This window comes from Mesoplodon densirostris, chromosome 4 (assembly GCF_025265405.1).
Source record: "Mesoplodon densirostris isolate mMesDen1 chromosome 4, mMesDen1 primary haplotype, whole genome shotgun sequence".
NCBI classification, from domain to species: domain Eukaryota; kingdom Metazoa; phylum Chordata; class Mammalia; order Artiodactyla; family Ziphiidae; genus Mesoplodon; species Mesoplodon densirostris.
In genome coordinates, this window is record NC_082664.1 from 100,160,932 (window position 1) to 100,174,740 (window position 13,809).

Consider the following 13,809-nt stretch of genomic DNA (forward strand, 5'->3'; position numbering starts at 1 on the left):
TACAAACCACAATAAAAAATTTAGGCTCTAATGGTTTCACTGATGAATTTTTTCAAACTTTTAAAAAAGAAAGAATACCAATCTATACAAACTATTCCAGATAATAGAAATGAGAAAAACTTTTCAGTTCATTTTATGAGGTCGGCACAACCTTGATATAAAAACTTGACAGAGGGCTTCCCTGGTAGCGCAGTGGTTGAGAGTCCGCCTGCCGATGCAGGGGACACGGGTTTGTGCCCCGGTCCGGGAAGATCCCACATGCTGTGGAGCGGCTGGGTCGGTGAGCCATGGCCGCTGAGCCTGCGCATCCGGAGCCTGTGCTCTGCAACGGGAGAGGCCACAACAGTGAGAGGCCCGCATACTGCAAAAAAACAAACAAACAAACAAAACTTGACAGGGACATTACAAGAAAGCAAAATTATAAGTTAATGTCGCTCATGAACATAGAATATTTTTAATATAAAATATTAAACAAAATATCAAATCAAATGCAGTGATATATAAAAAAGATATGACATCATTTCCCTGTAGGGTTTATTTGAAGAGTATAAGGTTGATTTAACATTCAAAAGTCAGTGAATGTAATTACCCAAGTCGGATAAAAGAGTAAAACTATATGGTCATCTCAATAGATGCAAAAGACATTTGAAAAAATTTGACATATTTATTATACACTCTTTTTTTTTTTTGCGGTACCCGGGCCTCTCACCACTGTGGCCCCTCCCGTTGTGGAGCACAGGCTCCAGACGCGCAGGCTCAGCGGCCATGGCCCACGGGCTCAGCCGCTCCACAGCATGTGGGATCTTCCCAGACCGGGGCACGAACCCTTGTCCCCCGCATGGGCAGGCGGACTCTCAACCACTGCGCCACCAGGGAAGCCCTATTATACACTTTTCAGCAAACTGAAAGAAGAAGGGAATCTGTTATTCCCTCATATTCCTTCTCAGAATTCTTTAATCTGATAAATGTTATAAAAATAAATAGCAATGGTTAACATCATACTTAGTGGTAAAAATGCTTTCCCTCTGAAATTAGAAATAAAACAAGGCTCTTCACTATCATCACTTTTGTAATTAACATCATACTTAATAGTATGAAGACTTTTTCCCTGAATCTAAGAATAAGACTAGGTATTGACACTTTAATTTAGCATTGTATGGAAGTCCTAGCCAGAGCCACAAGGCAAGAAAAAGTTTAAATAAAAGATATAAACATTGGAAAAGGAAAAAGAAAATTTGTCTTTATTCATATATAATATATATATATAATAGGTAGATATATTATATACCTTCAAAATCTGAAATAATATAAAACTGTTGATTCCATTCATATGTAGTTCAAGAACAGGCAGTAATAATTGATGATGGAAGAGGCGAGAATAGTGGTTACATATGGAAGATGAGTAGTTATTGCCTGGTAAGGGTCATAAAGAAACCTCCGGATGCCAGAGCTGTTCTATACCTTAATCTGGATAGTGGCTGCACTAATATACATTGAGAGACACTATATGCCTTTGCACATGCAGCAAACAAGAGACCATGCATTTCCACAGCTTATGTTCTAGTGAGGGAGACAGACACCAGGCAGTCAACTTTAGTAACAGGTGTTGGGTGCTGTGGTAGAGGAAGCAGTGGTGGCCCCATGCACACGGAGCAGGGAGAACTCTCTTATTCCAGGGAGGAGGGCAGTCTTCCTCAAGGAAGAGAGGGCTCAGCTGAGAACCATTAGGCATTAGGCAGGGATAAGAAGCTTAGGAGGAAGAGAATATTCTGGGCAGACAGAAAAGAACATGCAAAGGCCTGGAGGTGAGAGAGTGAGGCACGTGCAAGAAATTAAAAGTTTGTTATGGCTGGAGTACGGGGGGAAGAGATGGAGATGGTGGCGGGGAGGCTGTAGGGTTCTGCAGGGGCCTGATCTTTGGTGACTAAAGGAGATGCCTTAGAGTCTCAGCTTTCCTAAGGACATGGCCAGTGCATGGTTTTAGGTAAGAAAGAATCAAGGTCATGTTTACATTTTAAGGACTGAGTCTAGGAGGCTGAGCAGTTGAAGCCCTGGAGGAGGTCCAGGTGAGAGATGATGGGGGCCTGAAATAGGGAAGAGAGAGAGGCCCTCCGGGCAGTGCACTGATGGCAGAGGTGGTGAGGCGATGGTACCGAAGACCTTGTGATGGCGGGTTGTGCTGGATGTGGAAAAGGGAAGAGACTTGTAGCCCTTGCCTCCACTATTAGGAAAGGGATGTAGTTCCAGGCCCTAGAAGAGGCCAGGCACCTCAGGCAGTGTGTTGTTTGATTTCACTTCTGAATTTCCAGTGTCATTTCCCTGCTTCTCACTGTCTCCTAGAAGGAGCCTTGCTCCTGAAAAGAGCCTTTCATTGCAGGGTGAGGCTTGGCAGTTGAATTTGCTGAACACTTTTGTGGGTGGAGTGAGAGTGGGGGCTGTTAGGAGGGAGACATATGTAGGGGAAGGGCGTGGTTTAATGCATCAAGCCCCCCAAGACTTCCTCCTTTCTCCCACTCGTCAGGTAGGTTCTTCTCAGTTCCCCGATGAGGTCACAGGACAGAGCGATTTAATGACATTCATTATCTAAGGTGCTTTGGGGATGGGTCTAACAGAGGATTCCCCTTCCCAGGAATTTGAGTCGTGTCCTCTGACGTGTCCTAGTTTGGGGCTGGTGGAAGGGGTGTGGAGTACACAGCGCCCCCTTGCCCCAGGCGAGGTGGAGAGCGCGAAGGAGATGACAATAAGTGGGGGATGAAACTCGAAACTCGAGGAATAAGATGTTTAACATCTATTGCTCTGCAAATTCCGGGAGCCTGGGGTCCCGCTGGGTTCCCTTCCCACCCAGCTATCCCAAACACTCCGTCTCCAATTAGAAGGAGATTTAGAAGCGAAGAGCTGCCCGCCGCGAATGCCTTAATGCTCAGGCCGAGTAGAAAGCGGGTTAGGATCTGATCCCACTGAATAGAGGACGCAGGAGCCTCCCGCCCTAGGTGCTCGGTGTGGCGGCGGCGCGCTGCGCGCTGCGCCAGGGCGGGCGGCGGCGGCTGCGGCGGCGCGGGCGCCGTGATGCATGTGTGACACCCGTGGACTCCTGCCTCCGCGGGGATCGCCCCAGCGCAGCGTTCGCCGGAGCTGCCGGCGGGGCCACAAGGGCGGACGCCGTTCCGCCCGCACCCGGAGGCGGCCGCCCGTGGATTTCCCACCCAGGTAGGGGACTGTGTTGCTCGTTCCGGCGCGTGCAGACCCGGCCGCGGCGCGGACCCCACGCGCTCCTGGGGCTCCCAGGCTCTCCTGCCAGGGCTGAAAACGTACACGGTGCTACCTCCGAATGTTGTTTATAGTAAATGGCACAAAAGACAGGGGAGAGACTTGGAAAGCCGGCGCAGAAAAGCAAGGACTTGCCCGCTGCCCGGGGCTGCGCGCCTCTTTGAAGGTGGCATCCCCAAGGGCTGTTTTTAAAGCGTGTTTGAACTGTTAGCGCCATGCATAGTTTTGCAACTTAGGCTACGGACGTTTATAACTCCCTTGCCATAAGCTTTCTAGTCACCGCTCTTAGTTTCAATTCTTAGATGGATTTTTGTTGTTGTTGGTTTGTCTTAAAGGACATCAAAACCAGGCTTGCACCTGGTGGCTCTGGGTTGGGGTTTGTATTTCTGTATGTGGAGGGCGCCCTCCGCGGGTGTGGGAGCCGTTTCTTAGGGACACAGAGAGGATTTGTTTATAGAGGGATTTTAGCGCAAGGAAAAGAACATGATTTGTTCTGCAGGGACGGGTGAGCAAATGCGTTTAGCCAGGGAGGAGCGAGGCACTGCCGTTTCCTTCGCAGACGGGTGTTAGATATCTCTGTTGTCCAGGGTTCAGCCGGGCTGCTGAAACAGGATCCTTTAACCAGAAACCACAGATACAAACTAGCTCTTTCTAAAGGTAACTTAACGTCGATGTCTGGGGCTCTGAAAAGAGCAGCCCGGTAGGGTGGGGTACTGGGGTGGGGAGCGGGGTGCCTGCTTATTTTTTCAAAAGCTTGTTCAGAGGTAGATGTGGGCGGCTTTAAGGTTCGGAGAGTGGAGGTGAAGGATGAGAGGTATGCACCTGTGCGGGAGAATTGGGCCTTGTAGCCAGCTCAGCGGTCCTTCTGGTCTACCCTGGTCTCCTCTGCTTCTTGCCCTTTCTAGAAGAGGTGACTTACCCTGCTTGCTCCAGTGGGTGCAGCAGACATAGTACAGACTCATTCTGCATCTTTCTTTAGTCGGCAAATACTAGTCGAGCACATAGTATGTGTCAGAGGCTGGATTAATCCTTCGGGGTGCAGAGGTGATGAAAACAAAGTCCAGTTCCCCAGAAGCTCACACCTAGTGAAGAAGAAACACCTGTAACAATGAGAGCTATGATCAGTTCAGTAATGCAGGTGTGAAAAGAGTGGTGGGAGCAGAGGAGAGAGGAATTAATTGTGGCAGTGATTATTTTTAAAAGGAAGCTCTCCTAGTTTAGGCGTTACATGGATTTCATTAGGGACAGGGTCCCTGTCTTGGTCCCTTGGTCTGTGAGTGACCCCCATCGCTCTCCCACCTCATCAGCATCAAGGCTACTGGATGGTCAGAGCTCTACAAGTTACAACAGGGCTGGCATTTGCAGTACGTGACTAGATCAATCCCAGTAGACACAGACATAGGATGACACCAAGGGAAGAGTGTGCCCAATGCAGGAGATCAGCCTTTTTGTTTTTTTAATGGACCATTTTCCTAAATTCTAGGACCAGGAAGGTTTGGGAGCAGTACACAGAGGCAGGGATTCTGGACAATTCTGAGGGATTCTCAGAGCAGATGAACTACCTTCATCTCCCTTGGGTCCCTGAACTGTCTGTGCTTGTCCCAGCTCAGTTCAAAAGGAAAGCTCTGACCTTGATTGTCCGTAAATAGGTGGAATAAAGGAAAGCTAAAGCTGTTTCAACCAATGTGCTCTGGGAAATAAAAATCCAATCTGATGGATGTTTTTTCCTTAACAAAAGCTATAGTGGGTGATGAAAAATGGTAGGATGATGAGCTCTTGTGTTATGCATGTTGCCAGAGATGCGTATCACATGCGTTTTGTAACGTAGACCATCACTAAGGTATTTAAAAAACTGGTTGTCACACTGCAAGGAGCGTGGGCTCTGATGCTCAAACAGACCTAGGTGAGTGTCTTGGGCAGGTTATTTAGCCTCGCTTTGAGCTTTGGGTTCCTGATCTGTAAAATGGAGATAACGGTGGAGTTCTTATAATATAATTACATCATAGATGCTTAAAAATATGTTTATTGGGAAATGATCATATAAATTGCTTGGCACAAAGTAGATGCTTAAGAAATGGCAGTTCATTCATTGAGTACCTACGACGTGTCAGGTACTGCTCTATGTGGGGGCAATATAGAATTGAAATAAATAAAGCCCGTCAAAGAGCTTACCTTGTGTGTGTGTGTGTGTGTGTGTGTGTGTGTGTGTGTGTGAATATGTGTATAAGATAATGGACAAATAAATAAGTAACTAGATAGTGATGCATTATAGTGGAGAGAAATAAAGCAGAGTAAGAGGAAGGGGAAATCTTGCCAGAGGGCGGGGTGAGGATAGTTATTTTTTAATACAGTTTGATCAGGGAAAGCTTTGCTGATAAGTGACATTTGACCAGACCCCTGAGGAAGTGAGGAGCGAGCCAGGCAGATGTCTGAGGAAGAACATTTTGGGCAGAGTAACAGCACCTGCAAAAACCCTGAAGCAGGAGAGAGGTATGTTCATACGAAAACCAGAAAGGAGTCCAGGGAGGCTGTGGTTGAGTGAGTGAGGGGAACAGCAGTAGGATTTGAGGTCAGAGGGGTAACACGGCAAGGTTACTTGGGTATATTGCCTCTTATGATTTCTATTTGTTGCTAAGATTAATATCCTGAGCTTTTGAGGAAGGAATTGGCTGAAATCCTACACTCCATATTTAGAAGAAGGCTGGTTGGGAGACATAGGTTCCTGTGGTCACTCAGCCTAAGCAAATGCAGCCAACAGAGGCATAAATCTTTGCAAGGTGTTGAGAAGCTCTGTGCCAAACAGTGTTCAGCTATCCTTCCAGTCCTTTCCAGATCAAGGGCTATTTTAGTGCTTCTTTTGAACCTTAGTATTATGTTCATTTCCTTTCCCCCACAATGAAAGAAAGGGTCACCTTTAGTGAATAGTCCTGCAGGTATTGTCCTTGCTAGTTTTTATTCTTTATTCTTTGAGAATGACAGTAGTTTCTATGGCTATGGAAAGGGGTTAGAATCAAGTGGAAATATACTTACCATTGGTGTACCACAGGGTGCATTTACATAATATCATATGATGCATTTATTTGAGGCTTCCGTCTTGTAGGCTGAATATGAAGACCACAGTTTGCTGCTCTGCCCCTCTGAGACTTCGTTCCTCTAAAGAGCATGGTTTTGGCAAACTAATGTTACCAAAGGGAATAGCGTGGGGGGAGGGAGGAGATATAAATTAGGAGTTTGGGATACATGTACACACACTACTATATATAAAATAGGTAAACAAGGACCTACTGTATAGCACAGGGAACTGTGCTCCGTATCTTGTAATAACCTATAATGGAAAAAAATCTGAAAAAAAATACGTGTGTGTGTGTATATATATATAACAAGTCACTTTGCGGTACACTTGACTAACACAACATTGTAAATCAACTAGACTCAATTAAAAAAAAAAAGAGCATGGTTTTAGGATTTGAGAGCTCCACCCCACTGCTGTCCTTGGTGCTGCAGGGCTCCTGCAGTGTTTTCTGTGGACAGAAATGGGGCTGGATGCCTGAGAAACCTGGTCAAAGTTCCTGTGAAACAGGCTGTGATGAGGCTAGCTCCTGGTTGGGTGGCTGGTTGGGAGTCCCCCAAGTCAGCTCAGAAGGTGACATCCACCTCTGTGAATTTTCCCCATCCAAGGTCTTGCTGCCTCAGAAAGCCGATCTGTCCCTCTGGGCTACATCACAGTGACCTTGCTCACCCCCATGCCAGTCTATTGATTTGTAATGGCTGGGACACTGTGTGGCATGGTGGTGTGTTTTCTTCCTGCAGACCCCCCTTAGTGAGAGCTAAACCATAAGGAGAAGCTTTCCTGATGAACACATACTCAGAGCAGAGCAGCTGAGATGCCTCCCCTAGGGGCTGATCACACACATTAGGGATGACCTTGCCAATGGGACTACAGAGCAAACCTCCCCACAACTTGTGGCTTAAGACAGCAACCATTTCTCATTTTCTCACATGTCTATGGCTTGTCCAGGCAGTTCTGCCGTTCCAGGTTGTGCTTGATTGATCCCAGCTGGGTTTGCTCATGTGATTTTTGTCTGCCGTTGGAGTGGCTGAGAGCTGGCTGCTTTAGGATGGCCTTAGCTGGGATGACTTGGCTCTGCTCCAGGTGGTATCTCCTCCTCCAGCAGGCTAGCCCGGCATGTTCACATGGTATCGCAGGAATCCAAGGGAGAGTGGAAAATTGCATGACCTCTTGAGCCCTAAGCTTATAACTGGCACACTGTCATTTCAGTCTTGTCTGTTGACAAAAGTAAGTCTCAAGGCTAGCCCAGAGTGAAGGCATGGGGAATAGAGTACACTTCTTGATGGGAGGAGCTACGTAGTCACATGGCAGAGAGCATGGATACAGGGAACGGGGGAGGAATTGGTATATCTGTGCAATCAATCTACCATAGGGACCTTAAAGTTAAAGTCCCCCTGGCTAAGGCTCCTTTTCTCCTGAACTCTGCTTGAACAGGCAATGCCTGCAACTTGCCCTTTTTCTTTTCTTTTTTTCTTTTTTTTTCCTGTGTTTTTCTCTGTTTCCATGGCTGACCAACTTCAGACCTAGGTATCCTTAGATAGTCATTCACCAAACATTTCTTGAGTGTTCCTTACATGCCAGGCATGTTGTAGGCAGGGGATACAGCAGTCGGGTTAGCAAGGTTCATCCTCATGAAGGATTTATTCTAGTTGGGGAGATAATATGTAAATAAGTAAATGTGTAATATTATGTGATGAGAGAATATCAAGTGAGGAGAGGAGGATGGAGAGTGCCTGGTTGAATGGGGGTGGGGAGTGGGGTGGGTGTGGTCAGGCTGACATGAAGGAAGTGAAAGAGTGAGCCACATGGATATTTGGGGAAAGACCCTTGTAGGCAGGGAAAACAACAAGTGCAAAGGCCCCAAGGGAACAGTGTACTGGCGTGTTCTGGGAACAGCAAGAGGATTCATGTAGAAGGAACTGAGAGAAGAGGGGGATGGAGAAGATGAGATCAGAGAAATGGTGGAGAGCTGGGTAATACAAGGTTGTCTAGGGCCTTGTGTGGACTTTGGCTTTTGCTCTGAGCGAGAGGGGAAGCCATTGGAGAATTTTGAGCACTCATTGACATTATCTGATTTAGGTTTTCCAATGATTACGTGAGCTTTAGACTTTAGAATAGACTTTAGAGACTAAGAGTGAAAACAGGGAGATCAGTCAGGAGGCTACTGCAATGATCCAGGCAAGAGATGATGGTAGTTTGGACCAGGGTGGAGAGTGGTGATGGCGGGAAGTCATCAAATTCTGGATATGTCTTGCTGATGATGGGTTAGATTTAGGGTATGAGAGAAAGAAGGGCGTCAAGGATGACTCCACATATTTTGACCTGAACAGCTAGAAAGAGTGGCCCTTTACTGAGATGGAGAAGGGACAGTCATGGGGTTCAATTGGACATCCAATGGGAGATGTTAATTAGATAGTTACATATGTGGGTCTAGAGTTGAAGGAAGAGGTCCTAGAAGGAGACATAAACTTGCATATCATTAGCAGGTTTTTAGTTTGTCCCTTCAGTGAACTAAGTCACTGCTGTATCACCAGTGCCCTGAATATTGCCTGGCACCTAGTATGCACTCAGTGAGTATTTACTGAATGAGTGAATAGAGTCATTTTTTTTTTTTTTTTTTTTTTTTCTTTTTGCGGTATGCGGGCCTCTCACTGTTGTGGCCTCTCCCGTTGCGGAGCACAGGCTCCGGATGCGCAGGCCCAGCGGCCATGGCTCACGGGCCCAGCCGCTCCGCGGCATATGGGATCCTCCCAGACCGGGGCATGAACCCGTATCCCCTGCATTGGCAGGTGGACCCTTAACCACTGCGCCACCAGGGAGGCCCTGAATAGAGTCATTTAATTACTGGAGGTGACTGCAGATCTTTGCTTCAGTGGATCTTGAAGTGTAACTCCCTGAAGTTATTCCTTTTCTTTCCAAGGTCTCATGAGAGCCTTATTGTGGATCACACGGACTAAAAACAGGCTTTAAATGTGAAGACTCCAATTGCTTATATCTTATAGAAAACAATGTGTGGTGACAAGAAATAGAAACAAGTGGAAACCAAAAAATAGCTCACACTTTCAAAAAAAGGAGACAAAATCCTCCGGGTGAGGTGGCTGAAATTCAGGGGTGTGATGTTCTTGGGTTATTATTGTACTGCTCTTAATTTAAGATTAAGCAGGAGCAGGAAAGAATCTTGAAAAAGGGAGACATTTATTTAAATCGATTTTATGCCAAGTGAAAGAGTGTCACCAGCTTGCTTGAAAAAATCCCACATCTAGAGCATCTTGCATAATGTGTTCCTGTTTATAAAAGGAGAGAAATTGGCAATAGCCTTACAGGAAAAGGGGAGGCTGGAATGACTTCAATCTCAGACTCCAGGTACTGACCATTTCCTCCCTGTGGTGTGACTGAATACGTGTGAGTGTGAATTTTCTTTGCAATGATATTGGAGGCGGTGGGGAGTGAAAAAAAGAAAAAGTATGTATTGCAATGGCAAGTGGTTTCCTGTGTGTGTGTGTGTGTGTGTGTGTGTGTGTGTGTGTGTGAGAGAGAGAGAGAGAGAGAGAGAGAGAGAGTGAGAGAGAGAGAGAGAGAAAGAGAGAGAGGAAAGAAAGAGAGAGAGAAAGGGGCAACAGTGGGAAAAAAGGAATTGAAGCCCAGAGGGAAATATGAGGAAGAGGTATTAAGTTGGCCTCCATTTGTCTATGTGGGTACCAGGATTGACCATGTTGGGGATCGGATGGAGCAGTGGGATTTGGGAACGAACAAAACTTGGTTTGAACTCAAGCTTCATTACGTTCTAGCTCTGTAAACTTTAGCAAGTTATTTAACTTCTCTGAGCCCCTGTTTCCTCAGTTGTAAAATGATGATGGTGATGATGATAGTGATGGGGATGATGATGGTGATGATGGTGATGGGGATGGGGATGATGATGGTTATGATGATGATGTTGATGATGGTGGTGGTGGTGATGATGATGGTGATGATGGTGGTGGTGGTGATGATGATGGTGATGATGGTGATGATGGTGGTGGTGGTGATGATGGTGGTGATGATGGTGATGGTGGTGGTGGTGGTGATGATGATGGTGATGATGGTGATGATGGTGGTGGTGGTGATGATGATGGTGATGATGGTGATGATGGTGGTGGTGGTGATGATGGTGGTGATGATGGTGATGATGGTGGTGGTGGTGATGATGATGGTGATGATGGTGGTGGTGGTGATGATGGTGGTGATGATGGTGATGATGGTGGTGGTGGTGATGATGATGGTGATGATGGTGATGATGGTGGTGGTGGTGATGATGATGGTGATGATGGTGGTGGTGGTGATGATGATGGTGATGATGGTGATGATGGTGGTGGTGGTGATGATGATGGTGATGATGGTGGTGATGGTGGTGGTGGTGATGATGATGGTGATGATGGTGGTGATGATGGTGATGATGGTGATGATGGTGATGATGGTGGTGGTGGTGATGATGATGGTGATGATGGTGATGATGGTGGTGGTGGTGATGATGGTGGTGATGATGGTGATGATGGTGATGATGGTGGTGGTGGTGATGATGATGGTGATGATGGTGATGATGGTGGTGGTGGTGATGATGGTGGTGATGATGGTGATGATGGTGGTGGTGGTGATGATGATGGTGATGATGGTGATGATGGTGGTGGTGGTGATGATGATGGTGATGATGGTGGTAGTAATAAAACCCAAGTGCTCTGCAATTTCCTTCATGCTCCTGGACTTGGAAATATGTTGGTCTAAAAATTGATTAAAGGATCACTACACCTGATGAAATACTTGAAAATTCTAAGTGTAGCGAGAATTTAGAACCTGTCATTTAAAGTTGCCAGTGCTATTGAGAAGATTATTTGCATGGGGCCCATGATGTTCCAAATGAGACAAGTGGACAATAATCAGCCTTATGAGCTAGAGATTTCCAGGGTGCCTCAGAGGGAAACCAACCTTCTATTCTTGGCAATAGGCCACACACCCCCCACCCCAGCTCAGCTCTGCACTGTCCCATACTTTGTTGGAATTCCATGATCAAAATTTTTGAGTCACTTGGATTATGTAGGTGCAGAAACTCTGCTGTCAGATGCCTCTGGGCTTTGCTCCCATAATATCTGCTCCATGATGTTTTCTACTGGAAAATCTGCTGTTCTCCCTGCTCCAGGTGCATAGTAGGCACACAATAAATATTTATTTGATACATGAGTGAGTAAATGCTATTGTGGTTGCTCGGTTAGCTGAGGCTCTCTCTATTCTTCTTCTTGGCCTGGGCAAGAAGTGGGAATGTGTGTGACAGTGATGAGTCTTTGGCCTCTAGTAAGTACTCAGCAGCTAACGGTTTCTCTTTCCCCCACCTCCCTGCCTTTGCTGCCATTCTGGCCTCCTCTAGATCAAGGAACACAGAGTCAGTTTTCCCTTGGAGCTCTCAGATGCATCAGGAGCAAAGGCCAAAACTCCCTTGTTGTCTTGACCATTGATTATAGCCCACCCAACAGTGTCTCCTACCCTGGCAATGAACACCCACACCATGTATTCCCTCTTTCAGCTGCCCACACAGAAGCCTGTGGTCCTATTGAATTTCCCTGTTTCTATGGAAGCTCCTGCCCCACCCACTTCCTGTTTCCTTCAGTCTTTAGAGCTTGCTTCTGTCTTGGGCAGCAGGAGAGAGAGTAGCATTGACTTTTCTTTTTCCCCAAAAGGCAGTTGAAAATTGTCCCCTAACTGGTGACTCTGTAACCCCCCAGAAATAGAGTTCTGCACTGCTTTCAGGAGCTAGAACGTGTAGGCCATGTCCTCTCTCCCATTTCCACTTTACAGATGGGAAACCTGAGGCCCAGAGCAAAGAAATCACAGACAAAAGTACCCTTGGACAAGTGGTTGAACAACCTCATTTCCTTCTCTTCCAGTTCTGCATAGATGCAAGAGAAGGTAATTTTGCCAGACTTCTGGGGCCTTCTTGCATTACAGATGCCTGGGTGTAGCAGCTGGCTATTCAAGCTGGGAGCTGGGGACCATTAACTGCTTCATACATCAACCCCAGATGATACTTGTGTTGGCAGGCACTCTGGCATCTAAAACTCACGTAAGCAGGGGGAGGCTGAGTTTTCAAGTCTGTCCCCAGGACAGAAACCTGCCAACAAAGACATGTCCATCCATCAATACCCCCAAGTGTTCAGGTTTGTTTTAATAAGTATTTCATAGGCAGGTTCCTTTTTGGGCCCAGCACAAGTTTAGGACAATGGAAGGATTTACTTGAACTATAGAATCTTAGTGTTTCAGAGCTGAAGGGACGGCAGGGATCTAAACTCCTTACTATGCAAAGGAGGGAGTTGGGTCTAGAAAAGGAAATGACTTGTTTAAGGTCCTACAGTCAGTTAACACTAGAGAAAGGACGAGAGCCCAAGTCAGGCCTGCAGCAATATAAGTTTGTCTGAGGGTAGAGATCAAGAGAGACCATGGTCACAGCAGCATTGTTTACAATTGCCAAGGTATGGAAGCAACCTAAGTGTCCATCAACAGATGAGTGGATAAAGAAGATGTGGTACATATATACAATGGAATATTAGCCACGAAAAGGAATGAAATTTTGCCATTTGCAACAACGTGGATGGACTTGGAGGGTATTATGCTTAATGAAATAAGTCAGACGGAAAAAGACAAATATTGTATGATGTCACTTATACGTGGAATCTAAAAAATAAACCAGTGAATATAACAAAAAAGAAACAGACTCATAGATATAGAGAACAAACTCATGGTTACCAGTGGGGAGAGGGAAAGGGGAAGGGGCAAGATAAGGGTAGGGGATTAAAAGGTACAAATTACTAGGCATAAAATAAATAAGGGATATATTGTACTGCACAGGGAATATAGCCAATACTTTATAATAACCGCAAATGGAGTATAAGCTTTAAAAATTGTGAATCACTGTGTTGTACTCCTGAAACTTATATAATGTTGGACATCAACTATACCTCAGTTAAAAAAATTTAAAAAAGAGAGAGAACAGGAAATGAGGCCTGGGCCCCCTTCATTGTTATGCTTAGAAGCCCTCTCAAACAACACAGTTAGTTTTCCCAGGCAGGTAAGAGCCTGGTTGGGCTCCCCAACAACTTCCTCTGAAAAATTCTCTGGGGTTTCCCCTGCCAGTGACCAAAGCCCAGACCCAGTGAGAGCGGCTCATGGTTTGACTTCGGGCCCTGCTCTCCTGCTGTGCGCAGAATCTGACCGTGGCCTCTCTCCTGATCTGGGGTGAAGCAGATGGTGCTGGAATGGAGCCCAGCGGGCACATGGTCGGCTTTGAGAGAGAGGAAATGGCCTTGTGGGGTGTGCCCTGCTCCGGGCAGAGTCCTGGGCCCTGGGGATAGGGCTAAAGAGGTCATGGCCATGTCAGGAGCTCCTGACCTTGGCCCTAGAGGGCTGAAGGGGCTCCGTTCCACTCCTGCTCCTAGGATGAGTGATGAATG